This window comes from Phyllostomus hastatus, unplaced genomic scaffold (assembly GCF_019186645.2).
Source record: "Phyllostomus hastatus isolate PE091 unplaced genomic scaffold, TTU_PhHast_1.1 phas_scaffold_60, whole genome shotgun sequence".
In the NCBI taxonomy this organism is placed as follows: Eukaryota; Metazoa; Chordata; class Mammalia; order Chiroptera; family Phyllostomidae; genus Phyllostomus; species Phyllostomus hastatus.
The window spans coordinates 10,557,875-10,581,448 of record NW_025334038.1 but is presented as its reverse complement, the minus strand read 5'-3'; the positions used below and the strand labels follow the sequence as shown (position 1 = coordinate 10,581,448).

Here is a 23,574-nt window from a genome sequence, read left to right as displayed (position 1 = left end):
GGTAACGGTGGACCCACACAGCACCGGCCCTCCGCAGAGCGTGCGTGTGCTGCCGCTTTGTGTACGTCTGGGTTCCAGGCAGAACTCACTTTTTAGAATTTATGGGGACAAAAGGACAGTCACTTTCATAGAGGCCCACATAAGCATCTCTTACAGTTAATAAGACATGTGATTAGTGAGATCAGAAAGGCAGGGAATCTAAGGGAAAGTGTGTGAGTGTTCTAGTAAGTCTCTGTGTTTGTCTGGATATCACTCGTCTGGTTATTTGAAATATTTTAAAATTCTTAAATACTGTTTTCAAGCAAAGCCAGAAAACAGACGCAAGATACTGTTTTGTAACCTTTTGCCATTAATAGGGAATTCTGATTAGATCCAGTCCAAACCAGGCACTCCTGAAAAGACAGCTGCTCTACGGCTCCACATCTGGCCAGGTAACAAGGCCAGTGGCTCTCCACACCCCTCACCTCTGCCCCTGCGGCTCTACCTTTCACCTTTCCCTGGGCCAGGAGGGAAGCGGGGTTGCCTCCACCACGCCCCTCTATCAATAGTGGGCCATGGCTATCTGGAGTACCGTCTGAGGGACTCCAGGGCACTCCCTGGGCCGAGAAAGGGGACTCAGATGCAGCACCAACTCGCACCACAGGCAAAGAGCCAGGAAGGTGGCAAACACCCCTCGGGTGACCATCTTCTCAAAGCCTGTGGCCACACTATCAAGCTGGCTCAAGAGCTTGCTCCTGTGCACTCCTGCCTGGCAAACTATGCACTGGGCCTAGCTGCGCAGCACACAGAAGAGGTCGGGCACTCACATTTCATGAGACGTGACTTATGTCCCGAGCACCATAGGCAGAAATCTGAGCACAGGCAGTGAAAGTGTTTCATTTTAATCACTTCCACGGCCTATTGTGTAAATCCCCAATTCTGTCATGCCTCTTCCAAGATTACTCATCTTTGACACCAACAGGAAAACATAATTAACTTTAAGTCCCATAATCTGGGTTTGTTGATTAATGTATTTCCATGTCAGCACTACCAGGATAAAAATACAGTCATGTGCCCTGGCCAGGTGGCTTAGTTGGTTGGAGCACCGTCCCATGCATCAAAAGGTGGCAGGTTCACTCCTCGGTCAGGACACGCCCGGGCTGCGGGTTTGATCCCTGGTGGGGCACAAGCAGAGGGGGCCAATCAATATTTCTCTACCCCCATGTGTGTCTCTGTCTCTCTCTCTCTGTCTCTCTCCATCTCTCCCCCTGCCTTTTATTCCCTACCCCCCTTTCTCTAAAATCAGTGAACATAACCCTCAGGTTAAAAAAAGTTTAGAATGTCATAGCTCAATGTATTACATGTTCATGGTAATGCCTATGTAAACAAACCTACTGCACTGCCAGTGTGTGAAAGTACAACACACAACAACTATGTACAGTACATAATACTTGATGGTAAGTGGCTGGTTTATGTATTTACTGCACTTTGTATTGTTAATTTAGAGTGTACTCTTCCTACTTATAAAACAGTATGCTGTACCATGCCAGCAGTATGCTGTGTTTATCACGTCTCTCGACTGCATCATTTTCTTTTGTGCTAGATTTAGTGTCTTACTGCTTTGTACAATAATGTGCTGTACAAGCTTGTAGCCTAGGAGCAATAGGCTAGACCACCCAGGTTTGTGTAGTATATCCTATGATTTTCATACAATGGAAAAATCACCTAACAATGCATTTCTCAGAATGTGTCCCTGTCATTAAGTGACACATGACTGTAAAATGAAATCAACTTTTCTGTACCTTTTCTTCTTTACACTCATTTGTTCAGCTCATCATGTTGCCGCGTGCCAGGTTCTGTGCTGGCCCCCGGTGGCATGAGGGGCATCAGGTCCAGTCCTAGCCCTCGGAAAATTTACAGTCTAGACAGAATCACAGGTGGTAAAATGTGTTCCAATTTCATTCTGCCCTTTCTCCACTTTCTTTGGTAGTATTTGTTCACATGATCTATTGGGGTAGCTTTGGTTTTAATTTTACTTTTTACTACGAACACTGCATCTTCCTCTTCCAGTCGTGCATCAAGAAGCGAAGCTGAGAAACTGGTTCTTTCTGAAACTGGGGCACAAAAGACCAGGTACAGGATCTACCAACCCATGTGAGGAACACCTTCCGACCTCAGTTTTCTTACATCAGTTTCCACAGGCTCTACAGCAGTCAGAGCTAAAGAGTCACTTGTTCTTAGAAACCAATAATCTCCTGATGTAAACGGACTCACGTGGCTCCACACACACCCAAGCACAAAGCCAGGACAACTTCTTCCTTCCTCCATCAGAAGACATGATTTTACAATACGGGAGAACAGAGGTCTGCTTCTCTACCTTCTGGAAGACCCAACTCTTTCTTCTCTCCTGGAAGTTGCCAAAGTATGGTGTAGAAGCCATGTGCTTAACGTTCTGAAGGCTACTTAAAGGATTATAGGAAATGCAAAATCATCTGTGATGAGGCTTTCAAGTTATAAATGACTTGAAAGCTAAGTCTGCTACACTGGGAACTCTTCCAACAACAGGTTGACAACAACACAATTCAATCGGTCTGGAGAAAGCTGAAAGACAGCAGCTCTTTTGGTAGTTATTCCTAAAGGAGCCAAGAGGCCTCCCCAAAGGCAGCTAGGTATGGTGTGCCGGGGGGCGGGGAAGGTGACAGCATATGTGGTGGCAGACAGACAGAGCCCAGGAGTGTCACACAACACCAACATGTCTGCCTGTTCCATAAAGCCTGTCAGCCACACACAGCACAGAGATGAGAACAGGAGGGAGATGTGGGTACTACCAGAAAACAACCCACAGCACAGGAAAGGCAGAAAGATGCTCATCGTTCCCACAGAATCAGCCAGAGTAACTAGGTATCAGGGACCAGAGACCCAGCTCTGAGTCAGCAGAATGTCACCCTGTGACCTCTAGGTGCCATGCCTGACAACTCCTGGAGTGAACAAATGTCCCTATCTGCTACACTACACTAATTTCAGAACAGCCCCTCGAAGGCATTGCTCAGTTGGTCAGTCTCTGAAATAAAGTTCCATTTCCACTGAGAGATGTGTGTGTGTGCATGTGAGGAAGTGGGGTGGGGAGGGGGATGGATCAAATATGCTTGTTGCATCTCAGACAAAAATCCCTCATCTTTAGAGATTTGAAATTCCTTTGAGGTTTTGAAGAAGACACTTCCTGTTTTTCTGGTTTCCTCCAGCAGTACAAACTCTCAAGGTGACAGCTAGAGAGCAGCCTCTGATAAAACTCACATGGTCACATAATTTTCTAGCTCTAACATCAAGGCTTTCATTCACATCAGACATTCGTCTGCTTGTGAGATGCTGGAAGTTTTTAATCCTGTGATGTTAGAGACAAAGTTTGTTCAAAGACTCACACACATAAAAGAAATAAGAATTAGGAATATTTAATGTTTCATTCTGTTGGCCCTATAACCTTGACACCCAAATCCACTCAGCCTATGATATCCAAATATTCTACTCCCAAGTTGCACGTCTCATTCACCAAGGTAACTCTGAAGGGCACCCTGAACAGTGAGTGGTTTCAAGTGCTGCAGACTATTCAGACAGGTAAATAAGAAGTATTTAACAAATTGCTTCCTCCAAAAAGTATGTTCATGACTGAGGACTTGAGGAAAATGTAGTCCTTGAGCAAGTTCCTTGATACAGACACAGTTCAGTAACTGTACAATCTTTAGGAGTCACCCCCCAGTCCACTGCCTTTTCTCACATCTACATTCATGATCTTCTGTGGTCTGGGTGGGGCTGCTCTGACAGGGCTAGCCCAATCCATGTAAGAGTACCTAGCCATAAACAAGATGAATAAATGTGTGTTTGATGATGGCTCCACAAAGTAACAACTGGCCTTCTGCTCCACTCACTTTACTAATTCTACACAGATGAAATATCCTTGCCCAATTATCACAAAAGATCAAGTCCACCAGGCTTTAACCAGATAGCCAGACATGTCCTCTAGGGATTGGGTTACACTGGTAGACTATAGTGTCTGTATTTTATGGTTCTAAACGATAACACCTGGGTCAACTACTTGGCCCTCTCCCTTCCAAGGTCAACTGTCCTGGATCTATGCTTAGTCAGGTAAATGTTTGCTTACTACAGTACTTACATGGCCTGACTGATCCTCCTTCGATGTCCACTTTAGAACAGTGGTCACTCCTGAAATCACAAGGACTAAAACATTTTTAAGTTTCTCCTCTTTAAGGACTTGATTCACTGCAAACAGTCTGTCTAAAAGCTTCTATGAACCTTGCTTCTTCCATTTTGGAACCCAAGTGACTTTTAAGATAGTCTCCTCCCAAGAAAGGATGCCTAAAAATAGCTAGGTGGGGGACCATATCACTTCAACATCTAGAGGCATTTGTCTAAAAACTTGTATTATCTCACTTGCCAGGATCCAAATCCATCCATTATTAGTTCCATAGGAGTAAGGCTGCATTTGGCAAAGACAGAGCATCTGCACAGAAGTGCTCTTTGTTCCGAATCTCAGGAGGCATTAAACCAAAGCTTTTACCAATCCTAAAGCTTTCCGGACTCAACTACACTAATACACACACACACACACACACACACACACACACACATATATATATATATGTATACACACAATGTCCAAAGTATATTTATCCACACAATTTTAACAACAAATAGCTCTATTATAAAAAACTAAGGAGTCTGCAATATGAGATAAAGCCAACTGAATTACACGCCTGTTCACTCAAATATTAACAGACTACTTATAGCCACTTTGCCTTGAAGAATAACCCCCCCAAAACAATGGAAAGCAATTTTAGAAATATATCTACTATGTGCTTCTATGCAGCTAATATTTTCCCTCTAAAAACACCTTTATAAAGGAAGGAAAACATGTCCTTTAACAGATAAATATGTGTGTTTCTGATATTGTAAAATCTAACAGCAGAGAATTATAAAACTGAAAGAGCTCAATAGGGAGGGAAGCAAGGAGAGAAAGGGAGAGGAGGAGGGACAAAAAAATAAAGGCCATGCTGCACAGGCCCATCTGCACACTGACTGCCCACTGGTCTTCTGAGAGGAACCAACTGGTCTACCTTCTATTTATGAACCTCATGTCAGAACATGTACCATTTTCTACTAGAAAATGTCTGAGAGAGTTTTGTTATTTTTAATCTAACCCAGCCAATTCCTTCCTTATATGGTCTGTAGCATATAACAACTCCTCGCAGCATTAACATTTTTGTCTGTGTCAACAATCTCTGAGCAATACCAGAAGGTGGCAAACTGGGGCAACTTGGGAAAGCAGACTCAGCCCTCAGTCACTCCAAATCCGCTGTTTCCACAAACAGTCTGCCCTCAATAAATGCTTACCAAAGAAGGATGGCAGGCTGGAAGAGACTGAATCAATGCCAGTGAGCAACGTGGCTGCCTTTTTATACCAGCTTCTGTTTAAAATAGTTTTGAAGGTAAAAGACTGATTTCTGCAACTAGACTATCACAATACAGAAAAAGTTGCTAAGTCCAAGAAGTCCAATTATCAAAACATATTTTGAGAAAAAAAAAACAAAACAGACTCATAGATATAGAGAACAGACTGATGGTTGCCAGAGGGGAGGGGTTGGGAAGTGGGGCAAAAAAGGTAAAGGGACTGAGTAGTACAGACTGGAAGTTACAAAATAATCAAGGGGATATAAAATACATCATAGGAATTATGGTCAGTAATATTCTAATAACTATGCATAATATCTATTGGATACTGGAAATGTCAGGGAAAATACTTTGTAAAACATGCAACCGCCTAACCACTATACTGTACACCTGAAACTAATACAAAATAATATTTAAAGTTAAATGTAATTTTTAAAATCTAAAACAAAACAAAACAAAACAAAAAAACCTATGAAGTCTTCCGTCCAAGATGGAGGTGCAGGTAGACATGCTTTGCTTCCTCATACAACCAAAAGAAGGATAACAACCAATTTAAAAGCAAAAAACTACCACAACTACCAGAAAATCAAACTATATAGAAGTCCAACAACCAAGGAGTTAAAGAAGAAATACTCATACACACTAGTAGAAGGAGCAGAGATGGACAGCTGGGGTGGAGAGTAGGAACAGCAAGGCGGTGGGAGAGAACATGTGGCAAGGCGGTGACTAGTGGACCAGGCAAGTGAGGCAGCAGCTGGCAGACCGGGCAGTCCCACATTCATATGTGCATAAACTGGGAGGAACAAGGGGGTCGTGAGACAGACCAAGCAACTCAGAGTTCCATTGCTAGGAAGGAAAGCTTTAAAACCTCTGCCTGTAAAAATTGGTGGGGGTTGTGGTGGTGGAAAAAACTGCTAGTCTCACAGGAGAGCCCGCTGGAGGGGACCACAGGGTCCTAGAACATACACAAGCCCACCCACACAGGAATCGGCACCAGAAGGGCACAATTCACTTATGTGTAGTGGGGGAAGTGACTGAGAGCCTGTGGAGAGCTGAGCAAGCAGCATTGTTCCCTCTCTCACACCTCCCCCAAATACAGTGCCACAGCGCAGCAAAGAGGGTTGCCCCACCCTCGTGAATACCCAAGGCCCCACCCCTTACTATGTAACAGGAGAACAAAGAAATATGGTCCAAATGAAAGAACAGATCAGACCCACAGAAAAAGAACTAAGTAACAAAGAGATAGCCAACCTGTCAGATGTAGAGTTCAAAACAATGGTAACCAGGATACTCACAGAAATGACTGAGTATGGCAACAAAATAAAGGAAGAAGTGAAGGCTATGCAAGGTGAAATAAACAAAAATATAAAGAAGTGAAGGGAAGGAAACTGAGACTCAAATCAACACTTCGGAACAAAAGGAAGAAATAACCATTCAACCAAAACAGAAAGAAGAAACAAGAATTCAAAGGAACGAGGAAAGGCTTAGGACCCTCTGGGACAAATTTAAATGTTCCAACAAATTTGAACGTTCAAACATCCAAATCATAGGGATGCCAGAAGGCAAAGAGGAAGAGCAAGAAATTAAAAACTTATTTGGAAACATAATGAAGGAAAACCTCCCCGATGTGGCAAAGGAAATAGACACACAAGTACAGGAAGCTCAGAGGGTCCCAAAGAAGTTGGATCCAAGGAGGAACACACCAAGGCACATCATAATTACATTATCCAAGACTAAAGATAAGGAGAGAATTTTAAAGGCAGCAAGAGAAAAGGAGATAGTTACCCACGAAGGAGTTCCCCTAATACTATCAGCTGATTTCTCAAAAGAAACCTTGCAGGCAAGAAGGGGCTAGAAAGAAGTATTCCAAGTCATGAAAGGCAAGGACCTACATCCATGATTACTCTATCCAGCAAAGCTATCATTTAGAATGGAAGGGCAGATAAAGTGCTTCTCAGATAAGGTCAAGTTAAAGGAGTTCATCACTAGGCTCTTCTTATATGAAATGTTAAAGGGACTTATCTAACAAAAAGATCAAAACTATGAACAGTAAAATAACAACAAACTCACAATTATCAACAACTGAACCAAAAAAACAAAAACAAACTAGGCAAACAACTAGAACAGGAACAGAATCACAGAAATGGAGATCACATGGGGGTTCTCAGTGGGGGGAAGGGAGAAGATGGGGGTAAAAGGTACAGGGAATAAGAAGCGTAATTGGTAGGCACAAAATAGACAGGGGGAGGTTAAGAATAGTATAGCAAATGGAAAAGCCAAAGAACTTATCTTCATGACCTATGGATGTGAACTAAGGGCAGGGGTGGGCAATGCTGGAGGGAAGGAGGGTACTAGGCAGAAGGGGATAAAAGGGGAAAAATAATGAGACAATTCTAATAGCATAATCAATAAAATATACTTTAAAAAACTATGAAAAATAAATATAAAAAAGACATTTTGAAAAAACAATCCTAAGCATCTTAGCCAACATCAAAATCACCTCATTCACCTGTAGTGGTATAGGTTAATAAAATGCCTCAGACCTAAGTAGTATCAACCTATACTTTCAGTGCTTTTATTCCTTTCTGTGTGTTTTCATAAACATCTCATTTGGTACTTTGGCAATTTTCCTTATGAGTTCTTGGATCAAGTACAGGGGCAGTAGGTGGCATGAATCACATCAGTAGTATCAATTCTAAGATTCAAAAAATGTTCATGGTGTGCCAAAAACGAAAGTTCATTATTCTGTACCTCCTCCGATGCTTTCAAACCTGGATTTATTTTTCTTTAATAATGCAATAATTAAGAACTCAATCTTGATTTTACCTTAAGAATCAGACAAGCTACTCCCTGAGTCACAAGAAAACTACTATATTACCCTTGGCTGTATGCATCAGCAAAATTCATGGTCTCCAAGGAACCAAAGGCCATCCACTTCTATCCTTAGCAAAGCTCTACTATCCAACTAATCTTAATATAATTTCCTGCAGAGACGAGGATATAATATTAATGAAAGTTTATAGCCATTTCTACCTATATCTATAGATAAAGAAAATGTTGAAGGAAGTCCTTTCTCTTTCCTAATTTTCAAAACAAAATCACTACAACTTTCATCAAGATTTTACCCCAAGGTATCTTTTCTGGGGATTAACACGTTCCCTCAAACTCTTCTTGGGCTTATGTTTTGATTTTCCTCCCCGTTCTTAATTATACCAAAACTGTGAAAGCATTTGTAAACAGAGATCATGGGAATGCAATTCAATCTAGAAAAAAGAATAGACAGCAATCACAGGGGGCAGGCAGTGAAAGAGGAGCTAGAGAAAACTGAAACGCCACTTTCAAGTAACATTTTTGCCTCTTTCATTTTATATTTTGGATAAAATATATTGCAGGTGGCCCATAACATAACCTAATGATAAGCTCTGCACTCTAGGGTGGAATTCTATTAGAAATCTGCATTTTATTTTCTTGCCTATATCCCAACCCTCTTTCCAAGCACCTCAAAAAGTGGGCAAGGATAAAGCAAGCATGTTCAAGCACCACCCCTGCAGTGTCTCCTCAGGAGCTGAAGACACACGGTGGCCAATTCTAAACTTGTGGGTCTCACACTTCCCCTTGTCCCCTCATGCCTGTCAACACTGGAACCTGCTGGGTTGACCCCTTTTCATTTACAGTCAAGCGTTCATCCTCTTATCCCCAACGGCATGTCTCACCAAATAGAATCTCAGAATCTTGATGCAAAGACTACCACGGACATGACTTAAAGCAGGCTTTTCCCCTCGTTCCTTCTTTTCCACAGCTAATAAGCAAAGGTGGCTCATTGAGAACACCAAAGCTGTCCCATAGTTATTCACGTGAGAAAACACTTGAAGGGATTCTAAAATATCTACATGCCTAGAGAAAAGATTTGAAATGATAAGATCACCTAGTAGTAGTCACTAGAAACAAATCCTGGCCATGTTCATAAGCTTTAACTCACTTAATCTTCCGTATCGAACATCAGATGGTCAGATAGAAAAAGACCCTATGATTACAATATGGGCTTCATTCAGCTTACATCTGATGGTGGGCAGAGCAGCTAAATGCACCACACAGTGAAATTTTGCCCAGTTTCAAACATCTAGAGAGGTCCCTGACGTCAGAACTTAACACAATCTTCACCTTAAATGCATTCAGTTTGACCACACTTCACACTTTCTACCACCTTTCCGTGTCAGTGAGGTCTCTCATCAAGCTTTCACTGAAAGCTTCCCAAAATATATAATCAAATCTAAATCTGTCCCATACTGATCACACTGCCCGGACTCAAATACACTCACAAACCATGAGGGCAACCAAGTGCCTCTCCAAGCCTCTGTCTGCTCGTGCTTACGTCAGAGGTAATCACAGTGCATCAGTCAGAAATGACGGCGGGATTCAGGACTTAAAACAACACATCCAAAGAGTACAGCCGCCACATCAGAGGGGCAGCAAGCCCTCTACAGATGTTAGTGATTATTATTGGGGTTGCCATTGCTGTAAGAGAATTATAAATTAACGGCATAATAAAAGGACAGTTCTAGAACCAGAAGCCTGGAATCACAACCACTGGGGGTGCCCAATGTGCTAAATTTTCATTTTGCTGACAGCAGTTTCGTAAGTTAGGTGTCACAATGATGACGACTTAGTGCTTGGGGCCTAGAATACCCACACTTAAAGCGATGGTCCCCAGGTAAACAAGTGCGTTTGATCTACACTTGAGAAAAAAGGTATTCAAACCTTGTAATTTCCAAATTCATCACTAGCTTGGGTTATAGAGATAATACTTGTAGCTGACAAAGTTCATCCAAGATTTTACCAAGATGGCAGATGACAGGGCCAGGAGTGCTGGGAAACCAGTTATCTAGGTTTGCAACTGGTTCTAATGTTCATTTACAATGTCACAAAGAGCAAATCGCTGTTATAAAACCTGCACACAGCCCCAAACAAAATTTGGTATTTTCGTTAAAATTATTTTAACAGGTGCTAGGGAATTAATCTTAAAATTCTCTTTCTGGAATCATCCCCAAGTTACACCTGGTCCATCCCTTAGCTTAATGGTTCCCATCGTGCAGTTCCTGGACCAGCAGCAGGAACATCATACCTGGGAAGCTGTGATACAAAATCTCAGACCCCCACACTCCCCTGAGCCAGGCCAGCAACCTGAACCAGCCCTCCAGCACACTCAAAGGCAGGCTTAGGTTCAAGAACTACAGCCAATAGGCTAATACCATGTGGACTGGGATATCACTTCAGACAGCTCTTTTCCTTAAAATACTATCTGGCATTTTTCTGTTCCTTAAAAACCTGCTATAGCATGATGTCAACTGTTCCTTTCTATTTTTAAATCCTCATGATGAGGCTGAGGATGATTCACTCAGTGCCTTATGTGATCACTTAAATAAAATAGTAAGTCTCCTTCTCTCCTGCCCCTAATGGGAGGTGACTGCTGCTTGCTATTTCTGATGTAATTACAGCAACAATCCAGTAACAAAAGTCTGTCCTTTATCAACCTCCACAAAAGCTGTAATAGAGTTGTAATTATAACACTCCCTTCTTTTCCATAATGTGTTCAGAATAATGTATCCTTTGAAACTGATCATATCACATGTCATAACAAGGAAACACAGAACCTAGATCAAATTTAGCTGATTATAAACAGAGATCAAAACTACAAGTGTTTAGTAACCATTTCCAACTGACAGGAAACAAGCGTGCACTAACCATTTTGCTTTAACTAACTTATCTCAGGGAAACATGGAAAAAAAACTGATTTAATGCTCACTGTGGGCCCCGAGTCGATCTCACAACTGAAAGGTCTTATCACCAGACACCACCCATCATCTAATTATCAAAGCAGGAAGCTTTAAGGTGCTTTTCTTAAATAATAAATAACCCTTCTCTATACCTTTAAATTGTTGAAGTATGTCTTAATTCGGAGAAGTTAAATTTCATACCTGCTGTGAAATCTCCTGATAAATTGTGAATACCAACATACTATTAATTTCCCTTTCCTTTTTTGATTAATTTCATACTTATGCTGGGTAAGAAAGGCGAGATTAATGATGTTGGGAGAACAATGTTCAGTTCTTGTAAGATACTAAATCAACCTCAAGTGTTCAAGTAAACAGAACCCAGATAAGGAAATAATAATGGAATCATCTCTAGGAGGTGTCCAAGGTACCATGCAAGTAAATGCCCAGAAACCCAGGAAGTGTTTAAGCTGTAAATTCCAGTGAATACTCTTATGGGACAGGAGGAGAATGAAAGCTGGAATTCTGAAAACCACCATGTGCACAGCTAAACTTGTCCCCTTATCACTGACTAAAGAGTTGGTTGGGTTGGTTTACCACTACAATTCTCAATTTTCCAAGGGTGCTTCTGTGTATTTCTTAGTCTCTTCACACCCTTGTCTTCTCTCAACTGTCTCTGCAACCATCTCAGGACTCTCAGCTCGATACCTGTGAAGAAACAGGTCTCTCTCATCCGAGGATATGAGGAAAATGAGTATGAACTCAGTTTCACTGCACAGGTTTGGACATCAGGGACCTTGGTGTGCATATGCTAACCCTATCCCAACAATAATGCCCCCCTTAATGAGAGCCCGCTATGTGCCAAGACACTAATAGTCCTGTATAAGTCATCTAACATAACAGCTCTTCGAGGTAGTACGATTATATACATTTTGCAGATAAATAAACAGAGACTCAGAAAGCTAAATACCTTGCACAGGGACCCCCATCTTCATATAGAGCTGTCTGGCTCCCACACCACACTGTGTCCTTTGGACCCTGAGTAAATGGACCCTTTACTGCTGTTTAGACATTATTCCAGAGGACCTAAGAGCTGCGAGCATGCCGCCCAAGAAACTTCCCTGCCTACTCCAGCTCCAACTGACCCATGTCTCTTTTGAATTCCAACATTTGAATACAGTCTCTATGCTACTGAATACAATTCAATGCTATTAGATTTTCAGCTGTCCACTCTAAACCCTCTGCCTTAAATCTCCCCAAACAAACGAGCCTGCCCAACAAAGACAGACAGGCAGCCAGCTCCTACGTGCAGCCCTCGGTCATCTCGAGCGATTGTCAAGGGCAGTGCTCACCGATGGCAGTCCCTACTACATGAGGTTATTTAAATTTACATTCATTAAAATTAAATAAAATAAATTCAGCTCCTCAGACACAGTAGCCACATCTCAAGTGCTCAATAGCTACATACGGCCAGGGGACAGACTGCACAAACGTAGAACGCCATGGCAGAGAGTTCTACTGGACGGCACTGGGAGAGCGCTATTTCAAGACAGCACCTTCCCATCTAATGGCCACCAGCAGCGGTGGAGGAGGACACTCTTCACCTCATAACTAGTTAACCGCTGCATCAGACTAATGGTGGCCATATCTATGTGTCTTTAGATATTGTCTTTTAAGAAAGAGTATTCCTTGAGAAGTCACTTAGTAAATTTATACATAACACAAGCAGTCTGACCAGATAGAACAGAAAGCATCAGAGATGAGGAGCATTAAGAACGAATCATCATAAGACCTTCCATTCGGCAATAACCACTCTGTGCAACCGTAGGTCAGGAATCACCAGGGGCCACCCCCCCCACACACGTGGACCGCCACCCACGCAGGGCCTCCTGGAGGCACATCCTCACCAAAGCTCTCTCTGGGGGAGAAGTTAATCTTTGCTATTTCTCCTTGGCAAGACAAAGTCCCCAAATTTGATCTCTTCTTTCTAATTATTAAAGAGACCAATGCAAAGAAACTACCTTTTAAATCACTATTTCCTACCCATCACTCTCACTTAATTGCTTCACTAAAAGTAGGATAATTAGCAATGAGACAAGTTCTTGGTGACAGTCTAGCAACAGGCTAGAAAAGAGAATCTCAGTCCTCTTCGTCTCCTCGGTGACACCTTGGAAAGAGTTACTCAAAAGATTCCCAGGAATTAAAACCCTGAGAAACTCTGAGTGTAGCTCCTACTTGGGAGAGAAGCCTACTAACCTGACAGGTGGTTACTATTGGATTAGAACAGCCCGAGGTGGCACACAGTGGTGAGGTGATTGATATTCCACCTTCAAACACCCCAAACATGAATTTCTTCTCTCCTTCAATTCTTCATTGCTTTCCCCTCCCTCCCTGCTGTCTGTGCACCAGGCACTGAACACTATGCCCAGGACGAACCAGCCCTCATGGCTGCCAACACTGGTCTACAAAGCAGTGGGTCGAAGTCTGGAAGCCACCTCCACTGCCAGCTCCTTTAGGTAATGTTAGGAACCCCTTGACGGTCCCAGACTCAAACTGGTATACAGGTCAGACCTAGGCCTCGTGCACCACCACAGTAAAGTAACAAACAGTTATTTTGTAAAGCAAGGACAAGAAACCAAAGTGGAGAGTTTTCTAATAAATATGCCAATTGATTCATCTTTATGGAGCCTGGAGAGATGATAAACTAACACATTCCTCCCTTAGAGCCTATGGAAGTAATCTAATCCTGGAAAAACAGTCCTCTCTCTTCTCTCCCAGCTCCCAACGCAGTCACATCAGTAAGATCAGTTTCTGCCTCTTCCCAGCATCACTCCCCTTTGCTTAAGCATCATCCAGATCACTAAGCTTAATGAGTGGTCTAGCATTAACCATTTCCTGCCCAATAGCTCAAAACAACAGCTTTGTAACCTGATGGACCTTTCTCCAGTCTCATTCCCCCTCCCTCCCAACCCATTCCTAGCCACCTACCAGATGAACCTTGGGAAACAACCCACCCAGGCCAGCCTTTCTGATTTGATTCAATATCGTGTCTTGGGAACCATCTCTTAGATCAAACCCTGGCCTGTAAAGCTCTCCAGAATCAGGAAGGACTGCTTTGCTCAAGCCCACTGGTCTACTTTTTCTCCCTATTGTGTTCAGATTTTACCTGCCGCCAATGCAGGCATATCTGGTTTTATTGTGCTTCACAGGTTATTATGTTTTTATGAACTGAAGGCAAGACCCTCCACCAGCAAAAATATTACCAATCACTGTATTGCAATATTCACTTTATTACAGTGGTCTGGAACTGAACCCACAAAATCTCTGAGGCATGGTGTACATGCAGCATTCCCTTCCATAACACAAACAAGAACTACTCTGAGAAACTGCCCCGGATGTGGAATGCCCGTTCCCTCCAGGGCGTGGGAACGCCCATATCCAGACTGTCACTCCTCAAGAGCAGGACACGTCTTACACTACTTGCTATCTCTAAACAGCATTTTAGACCAGGATCTCACACAAAATCGACACTCTTGTAATCCATTGGAAATAGTTTCTATCCATGCTTGTAAGCTCATTATTCCAACAGTGGATTCAGTCCATAAGAACCCTTTGAAATACTGTTTGCACACCAGAAGCCCATGAAGGCTCTGTACTGAGGGAGGGAAGCCAGGCTCTGGACTCAGGCTGCCTTGTGACTTCCAGCTCCACCATCTATCAGGCAAGGCCCGTGACCACCAAGCCTCAGTTCCATCTTTTGTGAAGCCGAGGTAATAATAAATAGTACCAATGCCCCCAGCTCTCTCTGCACATTAGAGACAAGGATAAAGCACTTAGCACAGTGCCTGGCACACAGTAGGCAGTCAATAAATGTTACCCCTACCCCTTTTATTACTATTATCAGTAAATCTCCTTATGGCACATATAGCACAGTAAGAAATGACATGGTTATGGGAATAAAACTGCTGTGTGTTCAAATCCCAACTGTTCAGATGCTAGCTGTGAGACCTTGGGGAAATTACTCAACCACTCAGCTTCAGTATATTTATCTGTAAAATGGGATAATAATCAACCTCAAAGGGTTAGTCTAAGAATTTAATAAGTAAATGTTCTGAAAGTTCCCAGTACCTAGTCAGCCACTCCATTAGTGACATTTACTAAATATGACTGTAACTCAGTCAAAACACAAGTGGGAAGGAAAAGAACACCTGTGTTCTCCCCACTCACGTCACTGTCATCTCCTCCTGTCACATTAAGCCCACAGAACAGGCCCCGCCCCTCCCAGGGCATGCACACAGCAGATGCAAGAAAATCACTTTGCACTGCAAGGAGACCCATTCATGCATCCTCGCCTTTACTGCTTTGCTGAGCTCCAAATATTCATATCGATTCATACTCACACACAGCAATAGTAAGGCCATTCCTGAAGGGAAAACATACTAGTAACACTGGTTACATGTTTTAAACGACTCCAGGGCTAAAATCATCCTTACAAGAAAAGAGCCCAAACTGCTCAGAAAAAAAGCCAGATTTGAGATGAATGTTCAAACAAATAAAGCTGTCCAACCCCAGGAAAGGCCATCCCCACCAGGACCAGGCCCTTACTGGGGAGAAAAATGAACTCTACTCCTTCAGGTCAATGTGCAAGTTTTTGAAACCTCGGAGGGGAAGTCAGAGCAGAGAGGCCTGGTACTCTCACTCTCCCCTACCTAGGAGCCATGTGTGGTTCCTGGATTTGGCCTCCTCGGAGCTACAGTCAGATACCTCAACTGCTGGAGGGGAGAGGAAAGGCAAGAAGCCAGCATCAGAGTTATATGAGTTGCCAGGTTCCCACCAGGAATGTGTGTCTTCTCGGTGAAGGTGTGACTCTACCAGGCTGGAAAATGACCTCACTTCCTTTTCGCTCTGCCAGGCCCAGCCCAGGGCCCAGGGAAGGGTGCAGCAGTCCACAGGCACTGGGCTTGCTCAGGCACGCAGGCTCTTACCGCAGTCTGCTCAGCCAACTGATGCAGGCCCAGGAAGAGTGAGTTGTGCTTCACAAGAGCCCAAACTTCTCTTAAGAGCTGCAAACACTGACCATCCCCAAATACTCCATGCAGCTCTTCAACATCCACACTTCCTTACCTGCCCACACCACCACCTTCAGCCGTCCACATTCTTCCCTAGCCCCACCGGTTTCAGGCTCATGCCTAAGGGCTGGAAGGTGTCACTTGCTAAAACTTTGAAGTCAGCTCCATGCTCCTCACTGATGAAAGCTCGAAGTTCACCAGGATTTTCAGATAAGACTAATGATCAGAGCACAGCTGCAGTCAGCAGCCCTGAATGCTCCCTGACAAGCCCTATGCTCCAGTGCCAATAACTTTTACAACAGCTCTTTTTTGGAGGGACTATTATTTGCAGATAAAGAAATGGAGACACAGCGATAAAGGAACACACATCGAGTCACAGAGCTGACAGGGGGTGAAGCAAGGACATGAACCCCTACTGTCTAACCTCACTTGTAACCTTTGTGTTGGCCATGTAGCATCCAGCCACTCTGGACTGTTTGTCCTTTCACTGTCCTTTCACTAGAATGCTGGAGGAAAGAATGACCTCTTAGGCTAACAAACCATCACCATCACCATGCTGGGTGCTGGGGAGGCCAGGGAGGACCAGCCCTGTCCACGCCCACCTACACCAACAGCTGCACTGCCCTCCTCATCAGCATCCCTCTGCAACAGCAGAAATGGAGACTGAAACTCACCGTGCAGGCCAGGCTGTGCTGCCACACTAGTCAGCAAATGTGTTTGTTAGGTGTAACTCCATCCTCATGCCTGGCAGAACCCCACGGAGACCAAGCTTAGGACTCTGCATTTTCACTCTGATGTCATTTCGGAACCATTGCTACCCCCCTTTCTCCAGAGTGGCAATTTTCAAAGGAGAGGGATGTTAGAATCCACCCTGGGAGCTTTTGAAAAGTTTTGCCACCACCCCCAACAAATACAAAACAAATAAACGACACCCAAAAAATGTAGAATCTCCTAGAGCACAAACAGTAAGGAGAGGAGCTGGAAGTTGTGATTAACTTTCTCACTTTGTGGGCCAGTATGAAGCCCCAGCAACCCTGTCATGGTTCAAATGATTTAACATTCCACCTCCAGAGACTCATTTACCAGGCTCTTTGCAATCGAGTAAAAAGGAGTTGGGGGAGAGGAAAGAGAGAACAATACAGAAAGACAGACAGACAGAAAGCAGTGAGGGAAAGAAAGACAGAAGTCCTAGGGAAGCCTTTTACATGTCACTGTGATGGGAACAATGGGACCCTTCACACATACACATTCTCTCTCTCTCTCTCTCATACATACATTATGGGTAGCATTTAGACCAGCATTCTCCAAAAGAAAAATAATGCAAGCCACATATATACTTTAAAACATCCTAGTAGCCACATTAAAAAGGTATAAAGAAACAGGTGAAATCAATTTTAATAATGTGGTTTATTTAACCCAAATATATCCAAAATTTTGTAAAATACGCAATTGGCACTTAAACATTAATAAAATCTTTTACTCTTTTCTTCACAATAAGTCTCCAAATTTCAGGATTTTGAATTAACAGCATACCTCAATTCCAAGTAGCTCCATTTCAATTGCTTAGCAGCCACACTTGGCTACCATGCCGACAAATCAGGATTCCACCAAGATGGGAAGAGAAAGAGGAAGGAGATGGGTGGGAATATGGTCTTGAACAAACAACTAAGGAAATATGACATCCAGGATCATCCATGACCCACAATCTGTGTTCCTAAGGGGTTAGGCGTAATCAGCCTTCCACCTCGAACATGAGTGTGTTAACACTCTTTGTTAACTAAGAGTTAGTAGGTTTCACCATTTTTATGCCCAGACCCACAACTGAAGGATGAGATCCATTGCCCTATGGACCACCAGTAACATGGTGCCCTGGAGTACATCACACACACCTGCCAGGCACCAAGGAACAGTCTGCACCCTCGGCTGCACCCACACAGAGCTCAGGCCTCCGTGGGAAAAAGAGCTGGAGAACAAAGCTCCACCCAAGGAAATAAAACAACAGTTCCTTCCCATCTAAGGGCTGTGTAGGGAAATGGGACACAGTCAAATTACAGAAGGAGAGGAAAGACAGCTTACCACTTGTGGTGAGCAGAATAATGCCTACACCCAAAGGAGTCCTTGTCCCTACTCCCAGAACTTGTGAATAATGTTACCTTGTATGGCAAAGGGGGCTTGGCTGTTATGTGAAGGATCTTGAGATGGGGAGATTATCGTGGACTACCTGGGTGGGTCCAATGTCATCATAAGGGTCCTAATGAAGAGAGGCAGGAGGTTCACATTCAGAGAAGTAAATGTATCATGGAAGCAGAAGTCAGCACGATTTGATCATTTGCTTTGAAGATAAAGGGGGACCATGAGCCAAGGAACACACGGCTGCCTTTAGAAGCTGGAAAAGGCAAGGAAACAGAATCTTCCCCTAGAGTCTCCTGAAAGAAAAGCAATCCTGCTGGCACCTTGATGTCACCCCACTGAGACCTGCTTCATGTTAAAACACTGAGTTGGTAGCAATCTGTTGCAGCAGCAGTAGGACACTAATACGCAATTTCTAGAGTGGTCAGTTAGACACACACATCAATATTGAGGACCCTTCAAGGTATCAACAGTAGTAACTGTACTTATAGAATCAGTGACAGTAACGGCCACCATTTATTGAGGGCTTACTAAATCTCACGCATCCTGCTAACTACTTCACAAACAGTTTTTTAAAATACAATTTTCATTTTGATATAACTTCAGGTTTACTGAAAAGTTACAGAGATAGTACAAAGTCCCTATATATTGTTCACTCAGCTTCCTTGATGCTAACCTCTTACAGAACCATGACACATTTTGTCAAAACCAAGAAATTAAGACCAGCATAATACCACTAACTAAACTATAGTCTTTACTGGGCTCCCACCAGTCTTCAGAGGAATCTTATCTTCCCAAGAACAGTGCAGGGTAAGCACCACTTTAGCCCCCACCTGGTGAAGGAGGGTGCTGGGCCTTAGTAAGGTTCAATCACTTGCTCATTGGTCACGACAGTAAATAGCAAGGCTTTTCAACCTGATGCCTCTGCTTGACCCTTGCACTGTAAGCTGCCCTACATATCATCATCCTCATCATACGGGACAGGAACAGAAGCCAGGCACCTAAAGGCACAGCACAAACCTGGATACGTCTGACTGCAAAGGCCTCGCTGCAGTCACACCATCTCCCTCCCTGACAGTGAAGGGTGAGGGGCCACTTGCATTCATGAAAAGCTCCTGGAACCCATAAGAAGACTGGGGTGGCTGTGAAGGGAAAGGGGAGATCATGCTTTTGGAAATCATGTAACTTGTTTTAAGTCCACTAGCAACCTGAGCTTCCTTGTGGCTCTCAGTGAGCAAGGAAAAACTCAAGAGCCCTTTACAGGCAGCACTTCTGGAGGAACATGCAGCAGAAGGAGCTGCCATCAATAACTATCCTAAATCTAACTTACTTAAACCACCGGGAGCCATGCTCCACGGAGCCTTTACAACATGATTACAATAAGCTCCTTTAAAACAGTCTTCTCCTTGGGGATCCAGTACCTCAAACCTTTCTAGCCCCTAGATTTTACCACCTGAGCAACTAAAGTAGGAAGAGGAGCTGTTCCCACTGTGAGGTTGTTATCAACCTCACACAGAACTGCACACAGCAAGTGAGGCAGGAACTAGGTCAAACTCACCTGGATGGCTCACAACAAGCCACCTTGTTCACCTTCTCCTGGCCTTTGTTTCCTCTGTGGCACCCACGATCCAGCAGGCCTCTGGGCAGTGTCACAGAAATTGTGTAGCTGTCTATGTATAGGCAGACCTTGGAGATACTGCGGGTTCGGTCCCACACTACCACAATAACGTAAGTTGTAAGCTTTATGCTAGTGAAGGGTCTTGCCTTCCATTTATAAAAATTGCAACATGTGTGAAATGTAATAAAGCAAGAGACTTCTGGCCAAGATGAAGGTGTAGGTAGATAGATGTACTGTGCCTCCTTGCACAACCAAAAGAAGGACAACAAATTTACAAACAAGAAACAACCAGAATTGACAGAAAATTGAACTGTATGGAAGGCCAACAATCAAGGACTTAAAGAAACATTCGTCCGGACAGGTAGGAGGGGTGGAGATGGGCGGCTGGGGTGGAGAGAACTCGCAGCAAGGTGGCAGCTGGCAGACTGGGTAGGCCCATATTTGCATGCAGATAAACTGGGAGGGCAAACTGGGGAGTGAGTCAGACCCTGCAACCCAGGATTCCAGTGTGGGGAAATAAAGCCTCAAAACCTCTAGCTATAAAAACCTGTGGGGGTTGCAACAGTGGGAGAAACTCCAAGCCTCACAGGAGAGTTTGTTGGAGAGACCCATAGGGTCCTAGAATGAACACAAGCCCATTTACCCAGGAATCAGCATCAGAAGGGCCCAATTTGCTTGTGGGTATCAGGGAAGTGAATGAAAGCTGGCAGAAAGCTCAGCAAGCAGCACTTTTCCCTCTTGGACCCCTCCCCCATATACAGCGTGGTACAAAGCAGGGATGTGTGTTGCCCACCCTGGTGAATACCTAAGGCTCCGCCCCTTACTACATAACAGGCACACCAAGAAAACAAGTGGCCCAAATAAAGAACAGATCAAAGCTCCAGAAAAAATACAACTAAGTGATCAAGAGATAGCCAATGTATCAAATGCAGAGTTCAAAACACTGGTAATCAGGATGCTTACAGAAATGATTGAGTATGGTCGCACAATAGAGGAAAAGGAAGGCTATAAAAATTGAAATAAAGGAAAATGTACAGGGAACCAACAGTGACAGGAAGGAAGCTGGGATTCAAATCAACGGTTTGGAGGAGAAGGAAGAAATAAACATTCAACCAGAATAGAATGAAGAATTCAAAAACACGAGGAGAGGCCTAAGAACCTCCGAGACAACGTTAAACATTCCAAAATCCCAATCAAAGGGGTGCCAGAAGGAGAAGAGGAAGAGCAAGAAATCAAAAACTGATTTGAAAAAATAATGAAGGAAAACCTCCCCAATCTGGCAAAGGAAATAGACTTCCAGGAATTCCAGGAAGCTCAGAGAATCCCAAAGAAGTTGAACCCAAGGAAGCACACACCAAGGCACATCATAATTACATTACTCAAAATTATAAGTTGTGAAAGGCAAGGACCTACATCCTAGATTACTCTATCCAGCAAAGTTATCATTTAGAATGGAAGGGGAGATAAAGTGCTTCCCAGATAAGGTCAAGTTAAAAGAATTCATCATCACCAAACCCTTATTATAAGAAATGTTAAAGGGACTTATCTAAGAAAAAGAAGAAGATAAAAAATATGAACAGTAAAATGACAACAAATTCACAACTATCAACAACCAAACCTAAAAGAACAAAAACAAAAACAAATTAAGCAAACAACTAGAACAAGAAGATAATCACAGAAATGGAGATCACATGGAGGGTTATCAGTGAGGAGGGGGAGGGGGAACAATGGGGGAAAGGTACAGGGAATAAGCAGCATAAATGGTAGGTACAAAAGAAACAAGGGGGAGGGTAAGAACAGTGTAGGAAATGGAGAAGCCAAAGAACTTATATGTATGACCCATGGACATGAACTAAGGTGGGGGGGGCATGTGTGGTAGAGGGGAATAATGGGGGGAAATGGGACAACTATAATAGCATAACCAATAAAATATATTTTTTTAAAAAAGGAATGTAATAAAGCAAAGTGCCATAATAAGGTATGCCTGCACCTCCATCAGTCATTCTCAAAGTATGGCCCTAAATCTGCATCAGCATCATCAGGAACTTAGAGAGGCAAATCTTCGGGGCCCATCTCAGGCCTACAGAGTCACAAATTCTGGTGGTGGGCCCAGCAATGAGTTTTAAGAAACCCTCCAAGAGCTGCTGATGCATACTACAGTCTGAAGACCACGAAGCTATGTACTTCCCCCCCCACCCCCCGGCTGACCTGTGCCCAAGACACCTGTTCAATAAACAAATAAGCACTGAGTCACATGTCAACTATCTGCCCCAGGATGACACTCACAAACCCAGGGCAGGCAACACATTCACTTACCACACACTGAAATTAGGGAGTGGTGTTGGCCACCAGAAGCCAGACCTGTGCTACACGCTACAGCCCCATCCTTGGCTCCACGGAGTTTAAAGCATAGGAGTACTTGAAGATATCAATCCAGAAAACGGACAAGATAAATGGCAAGCTGGCAAACACTGTAAAAGAAAGGAATGGTGGGTGCTGCAGCGGAGAATGACAGGCTGTCCTTTCAGCTCAGGGTCCAGGGAGGCCTCCCTGAGGAAGGGACAATTACACAGAGATATGAAGGAGAAGCAGGAGTTGGCCAAACAGAGGAAAGGACAAGAGCATTCTCAGCAGAGGAAAGGCTCATGCAAAGGCCCGGGGGCAGGAGAGAGCTTGGTGCTTTGGAGATTCCAAACAAAGCCTGTGTCAGCAGAAAACAGAGGAGGAGGCAGGGGTAATTGGGAGTTAAAGCTAAAGAAGTTGCCCAGCCTTGGATCATGCTGCCCCTCACAGGCTTACAACTGGCCCTGAATTTTAGGGAGAATATTGACAATAAACATAATGACAAACATTTATTCAGCACTGGTCTAAGTGCTTCACATAGTACCATATAATCCTTAATAGAAGTAGGTTCTGTCATCATATTTTCTCCATTTTACAGATGAGGACTGAAGTTAATTAAGTTGCCAAGTCACCCAACGAGTAAAGGAATGAACCAGTCAGAGCCACTTCAGAACCAAGCTCTCAACTACAGGTGATGCTGCCTCTCCGCAGGAGAGGTCAGCAGCAGCGGACTGATGGCCATCATCAACGACGATGTGGTTTGTGTTTTCAGAAGCTCGCCGGGGGTGCCCTGCAGGCAGGGAAAGCAGAATGAAAGGAGAGCCATCGCCTCATCCAGGCAAGAAATAGCAGTCACGGTGGTGGCAGAAGAGATACCCAACAAGACAACTGCATGAGTAGCAGAGAAAGAGCAGACTCTCCCAGGGGCTGCTTACCAAGTTCTAAAACTCCTGAACAAAGTGGTGCATCACAACTCACCCCCTGCGTGTTCCATTGGAGAACTAGGAGAAGGGCTGAAAAGAGGGTGTCCTACCTGTGGGACTAACCCAAAACACAGAGCTCTCGTGGTGACAAGTATCAGCACCTGGACTCTTCAATCAGGGCCACTGTTCTTAAACTAGCACTTGGAATGGACATCCTTGTCCAGCAGGACAGGTGACCAGTGGCCAGGAAACCCCACAGCAGTACTCTCACAAACACT

General features: G+C 43.8%; 1 protein-coding gene across 5 annotated transcripts in view; it reads right to left on the bottom strand.

Annotated features, from left to right (window-relative positions):
- Nucleotides 1–23,574, bottom strand: part of MGAT5 (alpha-1,6-mannosylglycoprotein 6-beta-N-acetylglucosaminyltransferase) — a 341,618-nt gene that overhangs the window by 288,969 nt on the left and 29,075 nt on the right. The window contains exon 1 of one of the 5 annotated variants that reach the window (XM_045825933.1): nucleotides 18,436–18,464. The exons of the other annotated variants lie outside the window; for them this stretch is intronic. The gene's annotated coding sequence lies outside the window, so the exon portion shown is untranslated. Of the gene's footprint in view, nucleotides 1–18,435; nucleotides 18,465–23,574 lie in introns of those variants that run through there. 5 annotated transcript variants of the gene reach the window in all.